This window comes from Prionailurus viverrinus, chromosome B4 (genome assembly GCF_022837055.1).
Source record: "Prionailurus viverrinus isolate Anna chromosome B4, UM_Priviv_1.0, whole genome shotgun sequence".
Taxonomy (NCBI): Eukaryota; Metazoa; Chordata; class Mammalia; order Carnivora; family Felidae; genus Prionailurus; species Prionailurus viverrinus.
In genome coordinates this window covers 41299347-41312296 of record NC_062567.1, presented here as the reverse complement: position 1 = coordinate 41312296, position 12950 = coordinate 41299347, and the positions used below count along the sequence as shown (strand labels likewise).

The 12950-nt window shown below is 35.3% G+C and overlaps 1 long non-coding RNA gene across 1 annotated transcript; it reads left to right on the top strand.

The window, feature by feature from the left end:
* The first annotated feature begins 571 nt into the window (after window positions 1-571).
* Window positions 572-10517, top strand: LOC125170750 (uncharacterized). The gene is made up of 5 exons (XR_007154082.1): window positions 572-692; window positions 1458-1553; window positions 2450-2533; window positions 8941-9015; window positions 10272-10517. It is a non-coding gene; the product is annotated as an uncharacterized LOC125170750 (long non-coding RNA).
* The last annotated feature ends 2433 nt before the right edge of the window (window positions 10518-12950 follow it).

The following is a 12950-nucleotide window of genomic DNA, read 5'->3' as shown; positions in this document are numbered from 1 at the left end:
GACCCATGCTGGTCTCAAACTCACGAACCATGAGATCATGACCTGAGGTCAAAGTCAGAACTTAACCCACTGAGCCAGTCCAGGCGTCCCTCATTTTCATTTTCTAGAGGATATGTTCTAATATCTTTTTCAATTATTTACAATGAGAATGGATACTTATAACTATAAAAAAGGTATTTCTAAAAATCAGTGTCTGTTACAATTGTATTCAAATACAATATATCACTTACTCACATAAATGTTTTAGTCTTTATTGTTTATCCATTGTTTTTGAAAAATAAGGCAGAGAAGAAATTATTATGGTTGATAGAATTTTAAACGTTATCTTTGGGAATAAAGAAGTGCTTCACAATACAAATAATAATAAAATAATTTAAAAGAATAAAATTACAAGGAAGTGCTTCATTATGCATAGAAGAATAACAAATTTAATCCATGGGGACTGGATTACACTGCCTTTATTTTCTCAAGTGGAGAAAGTAGTTTACATATTAAGCTTTGAGTAAACATCCTGTTTGATGATGCAATATTAAGAGATCTGTTTTCTGGATTCTGTCTCATTCTAACCCTCTGCTCATCATCTGACCCATGCAATCTAATCTAAACTATGGAACCAGAGACATCGGCACAGTCCAGCCCCCGTCTTGGTGAAGATCATCCTTGGCCACTGGACTTTGATGAAATAAATACAGGTAAAATCAGATATGGCTATTATTGCTAAGTAATCCCTTTATTTAATGAGAAAGTAGTACTATAAACAACAAAGTTCCTAGCCAGAGACTTTCAGATGAAGAGTTGAAAATCTTTCTCTATATGAATCAACTTCAGATTTTCTAATTGGAGATGATTTAAATTTCAGACAATCATCATTTAGTAAGTCAATATTTGCCAGGGGGTGAGAGGTAGAAAAATATTACTGACTTGGTGGCTGGTGCACTGAAGGAGTACACGCAATATACTGCTAAGAGAATTCATCTCCTTAATGAGAATTAGATGAGTTTTTTTTCATGCTCTTTTCATTAAGATTAAACGCAAGTATAGAAAGGCGCAAGACAGACATTTCAATTAAGTTTTATATTTCTACCGTAGCTTCTGCAACCAGTGTTACTCCTGATGCTATTGCCCATTATATTCTTACTATTACGACTTCTACAATAAGACCTATTAAATGATTATTGTTCTAGACACTATGCTATTGACTTTATATACACTAACTTAATCTCTGCAATATACCTGTGAATGAATACTGCTGTTAGCCTTATTTCATAAAGAAACTAAGACATAACAAAGGAAAAAGAACTTGTCATAGCTCACAAAGCAGTTACATGATTGAGCCAATTTTAAAACTTTCTCCTAAGCATAAAACAGGGAAAATTTTGTTAATAATTTTTGGCATATTTTCAGCTATATGTTTACATACAAACAATCTTTACGCATTTTTCTTGCATATTTTCTAGGGTTTTGTGACCAAAGTGTAACTTACTCAGATGTCAAAGTTTATAGACCTTCAAATGTTGAGAAGAGAGAAACAACTAGGAATTTGAAGACAAATGGTAAAAACAAAACCAAAAAAAAAAAAACATTTAAAATTCTAGATTTTCCTTTTTGCTTGAATATTTTAATGAATCAATCATAAAACAAATCATCCTGGACAAACCTCTGAATCAGAATTCATCTCTCACATCAACACCTTTTAAATGGTCCTAGTGACCAGAAGTGTTACATTAAGACCAAACAATAAAGAACCGATGATGACCACAAAGGCTTAGAATGATGTACCATAGCCATAGAATATATATCTTCCCGATTTTCTTGCAGTGTCCCTTTTATAGTATTTCTATAAACAAAATAGAGCTTGTGAGATATCTCCGTCCAGGTCAACAGCTAACGTAGGAGTTTTATTCTTAACCTTGCTCTACTACAAAGGGAAAGAAGTCATTTTTTAAAAACTTTGGGTAGGGAGGCGCCTGGATTTCTCACTCGGTTAAGTGCCAGACTCTTGATCTCAGCTCATGTCTTGATCTCGGATCCTAAGTTCAAGACTTACATTGGGGCAAAAATAAATTTAAAATATAAAATATAAATAAATATAAAAAATAAAATTGGGGTGGGGTGATGAATAAAATCCCTAGCAGGATTTGTGAAGTACTCTTCTGTAGTCTTTAAAAGACTTCTTTAATAGTGCAACTTGTTAGTCCACAACTCGTTCCTACATAAATATAAATACATGCATACATACATAAATTCCTTGCTGTACCCAAATCTGCAAAATAATTTAGGGAGTTCCCCTCTCAGGCTGGGAAATAGTTTTCCACAATGCGGTGCTCTTATAAACTTCAATTTCAGTCCAAGTCAAGTGAATTGAATATTCCTGACCAAAATTCTTTCTGGTTCCAGAATCTTGTTTCCATTGATCATCATAGTAGCTTACTTCTCTCTCTTTGGACAGAGACTACATGGTGCCTTGTTGCAATGTTATTTGTCTTCATTTATTTAATTTTTCTGGCATTAGCTGCGGTGATGACAGCTAAGGGTGAGTATGTTTCAGAATCATTTTTATTAATTTGTTTGAAATTACTAGAATATAATTTCTAAAGGCCTTTAAACTGATGGCAAGAATTTCCTGAAGGAATTTTACTATGTTGTATATTTTAATATATAAGAGTATTTTATCAATTCAGTAATTTATTGAATTATCAATAGCAAAGGCCCAAGTGATCTTATCAAAGATGTCAGTGGATAGCTGGGTATTTTAATAAGAATGGGAAATAATAGGGGCGCCTGGGTGGCTCAGTCGGTTGAGCGTCTGACTTCAGCTCAGGTCACGATCTCACGGTTCGTGAGTTCGAGCCCCGCGTCAGGCTCTGGGCTGATGGCTCAGAGCCTGGAGCCTGCTTCAGATTCTGTGTCTCCCTCTCTCTCTGCCCCTCCCCCATTCATGCTCTGTCTCTCTCTGTCTCAAGAATAAATAAACATTAAAAAAAATTTGTTTTTTATTTTTTTTCTCTTATTTTTTTTTAATTTTTTTTTCAACGTTTATTTATTTTTGGGACAGAGAGAGACAGAGCATGAACGGGGGAGGGGCAGAGAGAGAGGGAGACACAGAATCTGAAGCAGGCTCCAGGCTCTGAGCCATCAGCCCAGAGCCTGACGCGGGGCTCGAACTCACGAACCGTGAGATCGTCACCTGAACTGAAGTCAGACGCTCAACCGACTGAGCCACCCAGGCGCCCCCCAAAAAAATTTTTTTTAAAGAATGGGAAATAATAGCATCATTCTGCTAATCTTTAGATTATTATAGTCTTCATATTGTTATTGACATCAGATTCACCAACTGTGAGATGTAATAAAAAGTGAAAATAGCTATAGAATTTATCTGTCAAGGCAATTAAAAATGAACTGTAAGGGCATAAGGTCAAGTAATTTGAAAGAGAATTTAACATAGGAAAGAAACAATAGTGTGTAGGTATTCATCAAAAAATAAAGCAAAATGATCAGGATATTGGGCTGAGCTTACACATTTTTTGAAGTCAATGTCATTCCATTATTATATATATATATATATATATATATATATAGCTTTTAAATATATATATTATATATGTATCTTTTAAAAGAGTAAATCTATACAACAGTACTGCTAGCAGACCAGAAATGTGAAAATTTTAATCAAATTAGGAAATAAAATGAATTAGATTTAAGTTAGAGAAAACAACAACTCAAAATGCCTATCAAATACATTTATTCAAAAACCATAATTACATCGAAAGCAATTATAATCTCAAAGTGAATTGTTCCAGAATAGAGCAGAATGTATACTTTTTAATAATAAACATTTAAAAACTTGTCTAAATGTACAATTTGCTGCAAAAACACATGGTGATAAAAAGACTCAAGACAATGTAGAGGAACTGAATAAAATAACTATATTCTAGAACTATATTCTATGTTCTATGGGTAAATAAATTAATCAAAGATGTACCTCCAAATAGATACCTGACTGATAATTTTCTAAGGATGAACTTGAAAATAATCTTAGTAACTAATCTAACTTCTAAACAAAGTGCTTGTAAACTAGCAAAAAAGAAAATTTTCACCCAAATCAGGAAGAGAAGCATAGCACATTCAGGAAGATATCTTAGGATAGTACCCTTTACAAACATAGAAGGAAAATCCTACATACAACAGCTAACATAGTACATTATTATACTAAAAGGATGCTACGCAGTGACCAAATTCTGGTTAAAATCAGGGATGGGTTTGTACATTTATCAAAAGATTTGTCATATTGAGGAGAAAAAGAAATAACTACAAGTAGAAGAAATTATATTTGACTTGGTTTATAAGGATCTTTAGCAAATAACATTTTTCAGAACAAGAAATTAGACTCATTTGCAATAGAATTGGGAAGACAAGCATGACTGATAGAACTACTATTGCTCAACATTTCTCTGGATGTCCTGGCAAAAGAAGACCAATCATGCAGAAACACCTATTTAGGTATAATGTAAATGTTACCAATTAAATACCAAAATTATCTGCAGATGATGTGTTTTCTTGCCCCGATACTACAAGAAAATCTATTGACAAAAATCACAATAAAAGAACACTTACAGTGAGGAAACTTGATACAACGTTAACATAGTGTTACCGTGTATACCAGCAAGAGTTAACATCCACTGTCTCAGTCCTTATTTAAATCTCTTTCTATCATTTCTTCTGAGGTATCTTTTTTAAAATAGCCTACCATGGGGCACCTGGGTGGCTCAGTTGGTTAAGCATCCGACTTCGGCTCAGGTCATGATCTCACAGTTCGTGAGTTCGAGCCCTGCGTCGGGCTCTGTGCTGACAGCTCAGAGCCTGGAGCCTGCTTCGGATTCTATGTCTCCCTCTCTCTCTGCCCCTTCCCTGCTCATGCTGTGTCTCTCTCTGTCTCAAAAATAAATAAACATTAAAAAAACATTTTTTAATAAAATAAATAAATAAATAAAATAGCCTACCACACTATATTTCCAAACAGGCTCTATCTTCCCAGCCTTGATTCTTACCAACGTCAAGAAAAAAGTCAGATGCTTTAATATTGTTGGCCTTTCTCAGCACTCGATGTTTAGTAACACTGCCACTTAATTATCTCAACTTAGTGAACTACACACTTGTCTACAATGGCATCACTACCTATCTCACCCAAGACTACCTCTGTCTCCCTCACTCCCTCTCCCTCCTCTCTTTCTACATTACTAGCCCCCAAGCGATCTAACCACATTCACTCATGACTTCTAATTTCCAGAGTAACTTCCTCAACATGTAAGTTTTATAAACTCATCCTATTTTTACTGTTAGCTTCTTAAAACCTTAAGTGCAATATAATTGAAAAACCCTTAACCTGGTTTATAAAGTCCTTTCTTACTCTATCCGTGGATCTCTACCCCAACGAGTACCACATACTTTCTCACTCTCTAGTCTCCACAGTTCACTAAATGACTCCTGATTAAAGTTATCATCATACAGATAGGGATAATTTTAAAAATGGGAGCAGATGCTGTTAATAATTATTCTGGGACAACAAACATGAATCAGGACTTCTCTGGGCAAATTGATATGAATTGTAACTTTATCCAAGATCCCTCCGATTACAGAGGATATGCATAAACTATTCCATTTTATCTTAAGCCCCCTTACTGCTACAGGTTGTTTTTTGGGGGGGGAGGGGGGCAGGTGGGGAGGGGGTAATCCAAGAGTAACCAATTATCTCAGAATAATAAATTTTCTTTTATAATTAGGCCAACTTTATTACAGTGTCTTAAATACCACTCATTTGTAGCATTTTCATAGTCTTACCTGTATATCTGTGTGGTTATTTATTCAACGTCTGTCTTTCCCACTAGATTGTTAGCTTCAGTAGAACAGAGCTCATGTCTGTATTTTCTCTGCATTTTATCCTTTGCTTTTGAGTACTATGTTAACACATTATAGGTACTTAGTGAATATTTCTGATTAAATAAATCCATACACCTAAAAATGTATATGGCTTATATGAAAGAGATTATACCACTTTATTAAAAAGCATAAAGAAAAGCATTAGTAAATGCACCTTTGTAGGAAGACTAATACTGTGAAGATCATAATACTCTCCTAAATTCATCTAAGATTTATGTGATTCCAATGCAAGTATATTTTCATGATAAATAAATTAATTATAAATTATACATAGAAGCAAAAATGTATGAGATTAACACAATACATACTGAAATATATTGGCAAGAGAAGCATGTATCTAGCCTTGTCAGGTGTCAAACGAGTCTATAAAGCTATAAAGTCTAAGTAACATTATAGTACTAGTAAAAAAAATAAATATATCAAAATAAGAAAAAACAACCTAATAATAAAATCATATGCATGATAGTATCTGTGGTATATATCCATGGAATATAGTAGGCTCTTCAAATGACAGATGTTAAATAACAATAGGTTTGGGTTAATATATGGACAGCGAACACTATCATACCCATTTGATGTATCAAATTATCAAGTTTCTTTAAAAAAAACTAAGGATGAATTATATGTATATACATACAAATACATACACATATATAAATTCACATAAGAAGCCAGAAATATAATCATCTGTTAACATGGAAACAATTGTTACTATAAAAGTGAGCAATAACCTGTTAATATGGAAGATGGTAACATAAAGAGTATTTAGACATGAAAATAATTTGAAAACAACCAGAAGGATATATATATAAAGCTATTTACAGCAATTCTCTTTGCTGAAGTAAGTGTCATTGGAGGGACTACGAAAGGGAATCTTTTCTACTTTTTACAGTGTATACACCCTTTTTTTTGTCAAATAAATAAATTCACGTGTTATTTGTGTAAAAGAGAAAATAATTTTAAAAAAGCATTATATTCTAGAAATAAAGAAGCTGTATTTGTATATGGTAGACCTAGTAGTAAATATCAAAATAAAGTATAACCTACGATTCTGATGGGTACTCCTGTATGAGACTGTACTGTTACAGCCTATTTTAAAATTATCACTAAGTACAGAAGACTAGTTTATTGCGAGGACCAAGCTGTGCTTTGTATCAATTACACATAGAATTTTGATTACCATACCCTGGAAAAGTCATGAGAACACCAATATAATTTACGTATAGAATACTTGTGAATGAAATAAATAAAATAAATTGGTGAAATCTCCTAGAAATCACAAGCTTTTTCTTCTGTTTTACTATTAGCAAACTTTGTCTTAATAAGAGAGAAGCAGTTGAACCAGTAAAAGCGTTTTCTTATGTCAAATAGTTAATCTTATCCGTGAATTACCCATCAGAAGGAAGATCTTCCTGGGTATTATGGGCTTAGTATAAATGAACAAGGCAGGAATAAACATACGACAGAAATGGAGGGGAAACTTTGCAAACAAACAAGAAGGTGCTTGGCAGAAAATTTAGTTCAGCATGGTTTGCTTATTCAATGATATGTTAAAATTTAGCTTAATCATGTGACTTCTCATTTTAAACAAGATAGAAAAGCTGTAGGTCTGTATTCAACTAACATCAAATCAGTGATTAGCAGCATCCTTCACAGGAGAATATGTTTAAAATATGGAATAATCCAGTTCGGGAAACAAATATGGAAGACGGAAGTTTGAGGGAATGGAAAGCTGATGCTAATGCTTTCTTCTTTACCATTAGTACAACAAAAATACTCAACTTCAATACTCTACGTCGTATGATGACGGAATGACCCAATAATATTTATTACATTGATTCCCATGAGTCCAGCAATACTTTGGGGATTCAGGCTGGAGTGATACGGTCCAGAGAACTTAAAGTCATGGTGATAGGAGTCTGCGCCGGACCAGGTCGAAATCCTATGTCCAACACGCTTCATGATTTTGTAACTGAACTGGGATCAAATCTTGGTAAAGCAGGCATGCAGAAAGATTTTCTCTACAATATGTGTGAAGTTTTCAAAATCTCTTAGAAGTCACCATAAGCCATTCAGACTAAAATGAATTTAAGCTAGGAACATTCCATTCACTCATTATTTTTTTTTAAGTTTATTTATTTATTTTGAGGGAGAGAGAGAGAGAAAGGCGGGGAGGGGCAGAGGGAGAGGAGAGAAAATCCCAAGCAGGTTCCATGCTGTCAGGGTGGACAGGGGACTCAATTTCAGAACCTTGAAATCATGACCTGAGCCAAGATCAAGAGTCAGATGCTTGAGGCGGAGACAGAGACAGTGTGGAATATTATAATAGCTCAATATAAAAATAATGAAAATCTGAATGGGAAAAAAGATTATTGTACGGTAAAGAAGAGAACAGCTATATAGAGCAATGGAGAGATAGAATAGACAGTACTTTGTGATTGACAGGATATGTACCATGTCGAAGGTGTTTGCTTTGAACACGGCTTAGTCATTGCATCCTGACTGTCCAGGTTTGCTAACTGCTTAGAATGACATCAATCCGATGTCCAAACTTACGATTATCAAAGCACCAGTCGTTAACTCAGAAATATCGGCTAAAAGTAAAAGTTCATACTTAAAAACAAAAAGTTTACTTACCTACTTGAGAGCGAGAGAGCAAGCCTGAGCAGGGGAGGAGCAGAAACAGAGAATTCCAAGCAGGCTCCACGCTATAAGCGAACAGCCAGACGCAAGGCTCGATCTCAGGAACTGCAAGACCGTGACGTGAGCCGACCTCAAGTCAGTTTCTTACCTAACTGAGCCACCCAGGCACCCCTAAAAGTCCATACTTTAGTATCAGTTACTTGCCGATGATAATTTACAATTCATTCCTCAGCTGGCCATAAAAAATGATTAGAGAAGTTGTATTGAAGACATTTTAGGTTTCTCGTACATTCGCGACCCTGTTTGAAAATGATAATAGTCTTAAAATATATTTTCCTTTGCCAATTTTATGAATTTCAGCTCGTTGTCTGGAAGAGGTTCTGATATCATATGAAAACGAAACTGCACATTGCAAAGTCATATAGCAAAGCAGAGGTATGTATGTATCGGATTGCAATGGGAATCTTGGCATCACATAGAGCTGTTTAAATCTAGATGTACGTGCACAATTCATAAATATCAGATCAAAGTTAGATCGCTATGGCGTACTTATCAGAAAAAAAATCTCCGCTAACTCTTGAAATTAAGGAAGATAATTGAAAACAATAATGCAAAAATTACAATCCATTCAGCGAGCATGGGTGATAATGTTATCTTCATGCGTGTATTTTTTGCTTGTCAAGGTAACTGGTCTTTCTCTGAAGACAACTGGTATTTTACTTCTGCTGAAAATACCATCTTGGCAGCAGGGAAATTGTTCTGGAACATTGAGCGCCAATCTTATCGAGACAAATAGCAAGGAAGAGGTGGAAATGTATGGCATGATATTCATTCCCATGTTTTCTTAAGCAGAAGATAACTATAAATAGACTTTTTTTTTAATTTTTTTTGACGTTTATTTATTTTTGAGACAGAGAGAGACAGAGCATGAACGGGGGAGGGGCAGAGAGAGAGGGAGACACAGAATCGGAAACAGGCTCCAGGCTCTGAGCCATCAGCCCAGAGCCCGACGCGGGGCTCGAATTCACGGACCGTGAGATCGTGACCTGGCTGAAGTCGGAGGCTTAACCGACTGAGCCACCCAGGCGCCCCAAAATAGACTTTTTAATATCTTTTGTTCTTTCAAGCATGCCAGACTCAACATATTATAAGCGGAGATCTCAATCAAACTGAAAACATTAAAAAATGGACTGAAGATGATTCTGTGATTTTAAAACTTTAAATATATTTGCATATCAAACTATGTGCTGATGTACAAAAATTATTTAGTAAACAAAGGGGTGGAGGGGATCACATAAGACATACAAACTAAAGGGAGTCTGCTCAGAAATAGCTCATATTTATTGATTGGTCCTACTATTGCTGGTAATAGTTGAGTGGTTACATATATTAAAGCATATACTGCCCCAATAATCCTATGAGACAGTGCTATCATTGATGTTGTCATATTAATGAGGCCCAGAGAGGATGAGAAAAATTTCCAAGATTATGTAGCAAGTAAGAATTAGAAGCAAGATGTAAGCCATGAAAGTTTTACTCTGGAGATCATGAGCATTATCATTAGGCGATGCTAACCCGGGAACGGTAAATCATATTGAAGCAAGTTGGAAGACTATCACTTTTGTTGGCAACAGGCAGAGTTGCTCAAACAAGCAGATTTACATTTTTCTCCCCTGTATGTTATCTTTCAGAAAGGAACAAATAAGAAAAAGAACTTTCAAGAATAAAATTCTTGCTCATGAGGAGTGACATTTTCAGGCTAATTATTCTTTGGAATTTTGAAGACCAAAGGCCTCGTAGAAGGGATTCTCCCTCTAGTAGACTCTAGCGAACCTAAAGAATACAGGTCTCCTTCATTTTTTATTCTCTTCTAATATGCGGTTGTTGCCTTTACATCGCGTCTCCTTTTGCCCTGCCTTCAAGTTGTTACTGCCTTTAATAAAGACTTCAATCGATATCTGTGGTAGTAAATTTGTGGCCTACACGCGGACAGTTTCTTTTTTTCTTTTTTTTTTCTAATGTTTATTTATTTTTGAGACAGAGAGAGACAGAGCATGAACAGGGGAGGGTCAGAGAGAGAGGAAGACACAGACTCTGAAGCGGACTCCAGGCTCTGAGCTGTCAGCACAGAGCCTGACTCGGGGCTCGAACTCATAGACCGTGAGATCATGACCTGAGCCGAAGTCGGAAGCTTAACTGACTGAGCCACCCAGGCGCCCCCACGCTGACAGTTTCTATACGGTGCTCTTGGAAGGCACTCTCGGAACTGCAACACTCTTCCCTCCTGAGGCTGAACTCGACTTTGAGTGATTTTGGACAAGGCACACCTGGAAGCCTTCCCCAAGGGCATGGCTCTCCCCTCCTCCACACACCATGCTTTACACCAAACGTGTATATGCAGATCATCAGCGCATCTTTTAGGAAAAGCATGTAAAACCAAACGTATGTAGATTAATGAGTTTGCTAAGGTAATGTCTCCTAATGGTCTATTGCCTCACAGTTTGCTTTTTGTAAATCACAGTTTACCCGTAACTTAGCGTGGAAGAGATCACGTCTGGGAATGTTCCAGAACTGACAGAGGCCATCAAGTGACATACGGACAAAGCCTAATGAACCTCAGGAGGGTGAACAAAGTGAAAACCGAGTTATGTGTACCATGTGAATTCCTGAAAACCAAAACCAGGGAAAAGAAGTTGAAAGGCAGCCAGAGAAGAACAGAATTTACCTTCAAACGAGCAATTGATCACTAAACTATAAAAAGACAAAGAAAACATGAAAGCCATATATTTACTAAAAGACAACTGTCATACTAAAATTATATTCCCAGAGAAAATATGTTAAATATATAAGAATCATACGAGTGTTGGTGTGCCTGGGTGTTCTCAGTTGGTTAAGCGTCCGACTTCAGCTCAGGTCATGATCTCACAGTCCATGAGTTCAAGCCCCGTGTCAGGCTCTGTGCTGACAGCTCAGAGCCTGAAGCCTGCTTCAGATTCTGTGACTCCTTCTCTCTCTGACCCTCCCCTGCCGTGCTCTCTCTCTCTCTCTCAAAAATAAATAAACATTAAAAAAAAAGAATCATATGAGCGCATAATCATATTTCATAGGTGAAAAGAAGATAATTAAAGATACATAGAGAAAAAAATAATTTATTACCCTAGGTCTGCACTAAGGATATAAACTATAATGTTTGTTAGGTGTAAGAAAATTATTCCAAACGGAACCTCAAAGATTCAAGATAAAGACCAATGAAATAGGTTCATGTGGGTATAGGTCAAAACAGTGATTATATAAAACCATAATATTAAAGTCTATGGTTTAAAATTGTGTAAATTTACAGTACACTGTATGTGTAGCAATTAAACCAAAAAGGGGATAAAAAGAGTTGAAAGGCCCTAAGTTTATTACAATGTCAAGGAAGAGGTAAAGCAACTATTTATATTGGACATTAATAAGCCAAGGACGCATGTTGGGATTTTCAGGATAACCACTAAAACAACAAAATATTATGTAACTACGAATACAGTGAAGGAATATATCTCAATTAGTGGAATAATAATTTAATGGAATAACTTCATTAGAATTATATTCAGTGAAGTCAGTAAAGGAAGAGATTTTTCATATGATTAATATCAGATTCATATCAGATTAATGTTTCTGATACGTTTTTAGACAAAGATGCAGGAGTTCAAACAAGAACTTCAGCCTTATTTCTTGGGTCCTTTCAGGGTATCCAGGGGCCCATAGAGTACTGAGGGTGGATATTGGAGAATGAGAATGAATGATGCCAAATGTTAAACTGAAAGCATCTTCAAGGGCCTCTGAGTCACAATTTTCTTATGTTTCCCTTTTGTTGTCAACTAGTCTGGCTCACAGACTGTTTATTTACCTCTGTCCATGGGGCCTTTTCCTGAAAACTATTTAGGTTTCCTTGACTTCTTTATAGTTCTTACTGAATCACTTATCCCAGGGCACTCTGAGATATTTTATATATATATATACCATACATATTATATATATGGTATATATATATATATATATAATATATACCATACATATTATATATATGGTGTATATATATATATATTATATATACCATACATATTATATATATGGTATATATATATTATATATACCATACATATTATATATATGGTATATATATATTATATATATATAAATATATATATATATATATATATGGTTTGGTAACCCATGACATTCTTTTCAATCTCTTTTTCTAGAAAACTAGTCATGTGGTTTTGTGAGGAAACCATATTAAGAAGCTTCATCTTTATGCCATTCAGTCTCAACTGAAGGCCTAAAATAAATTTCAAAGGTCTCTTTTGCCCTGTTGCCTCCCCTTGAGA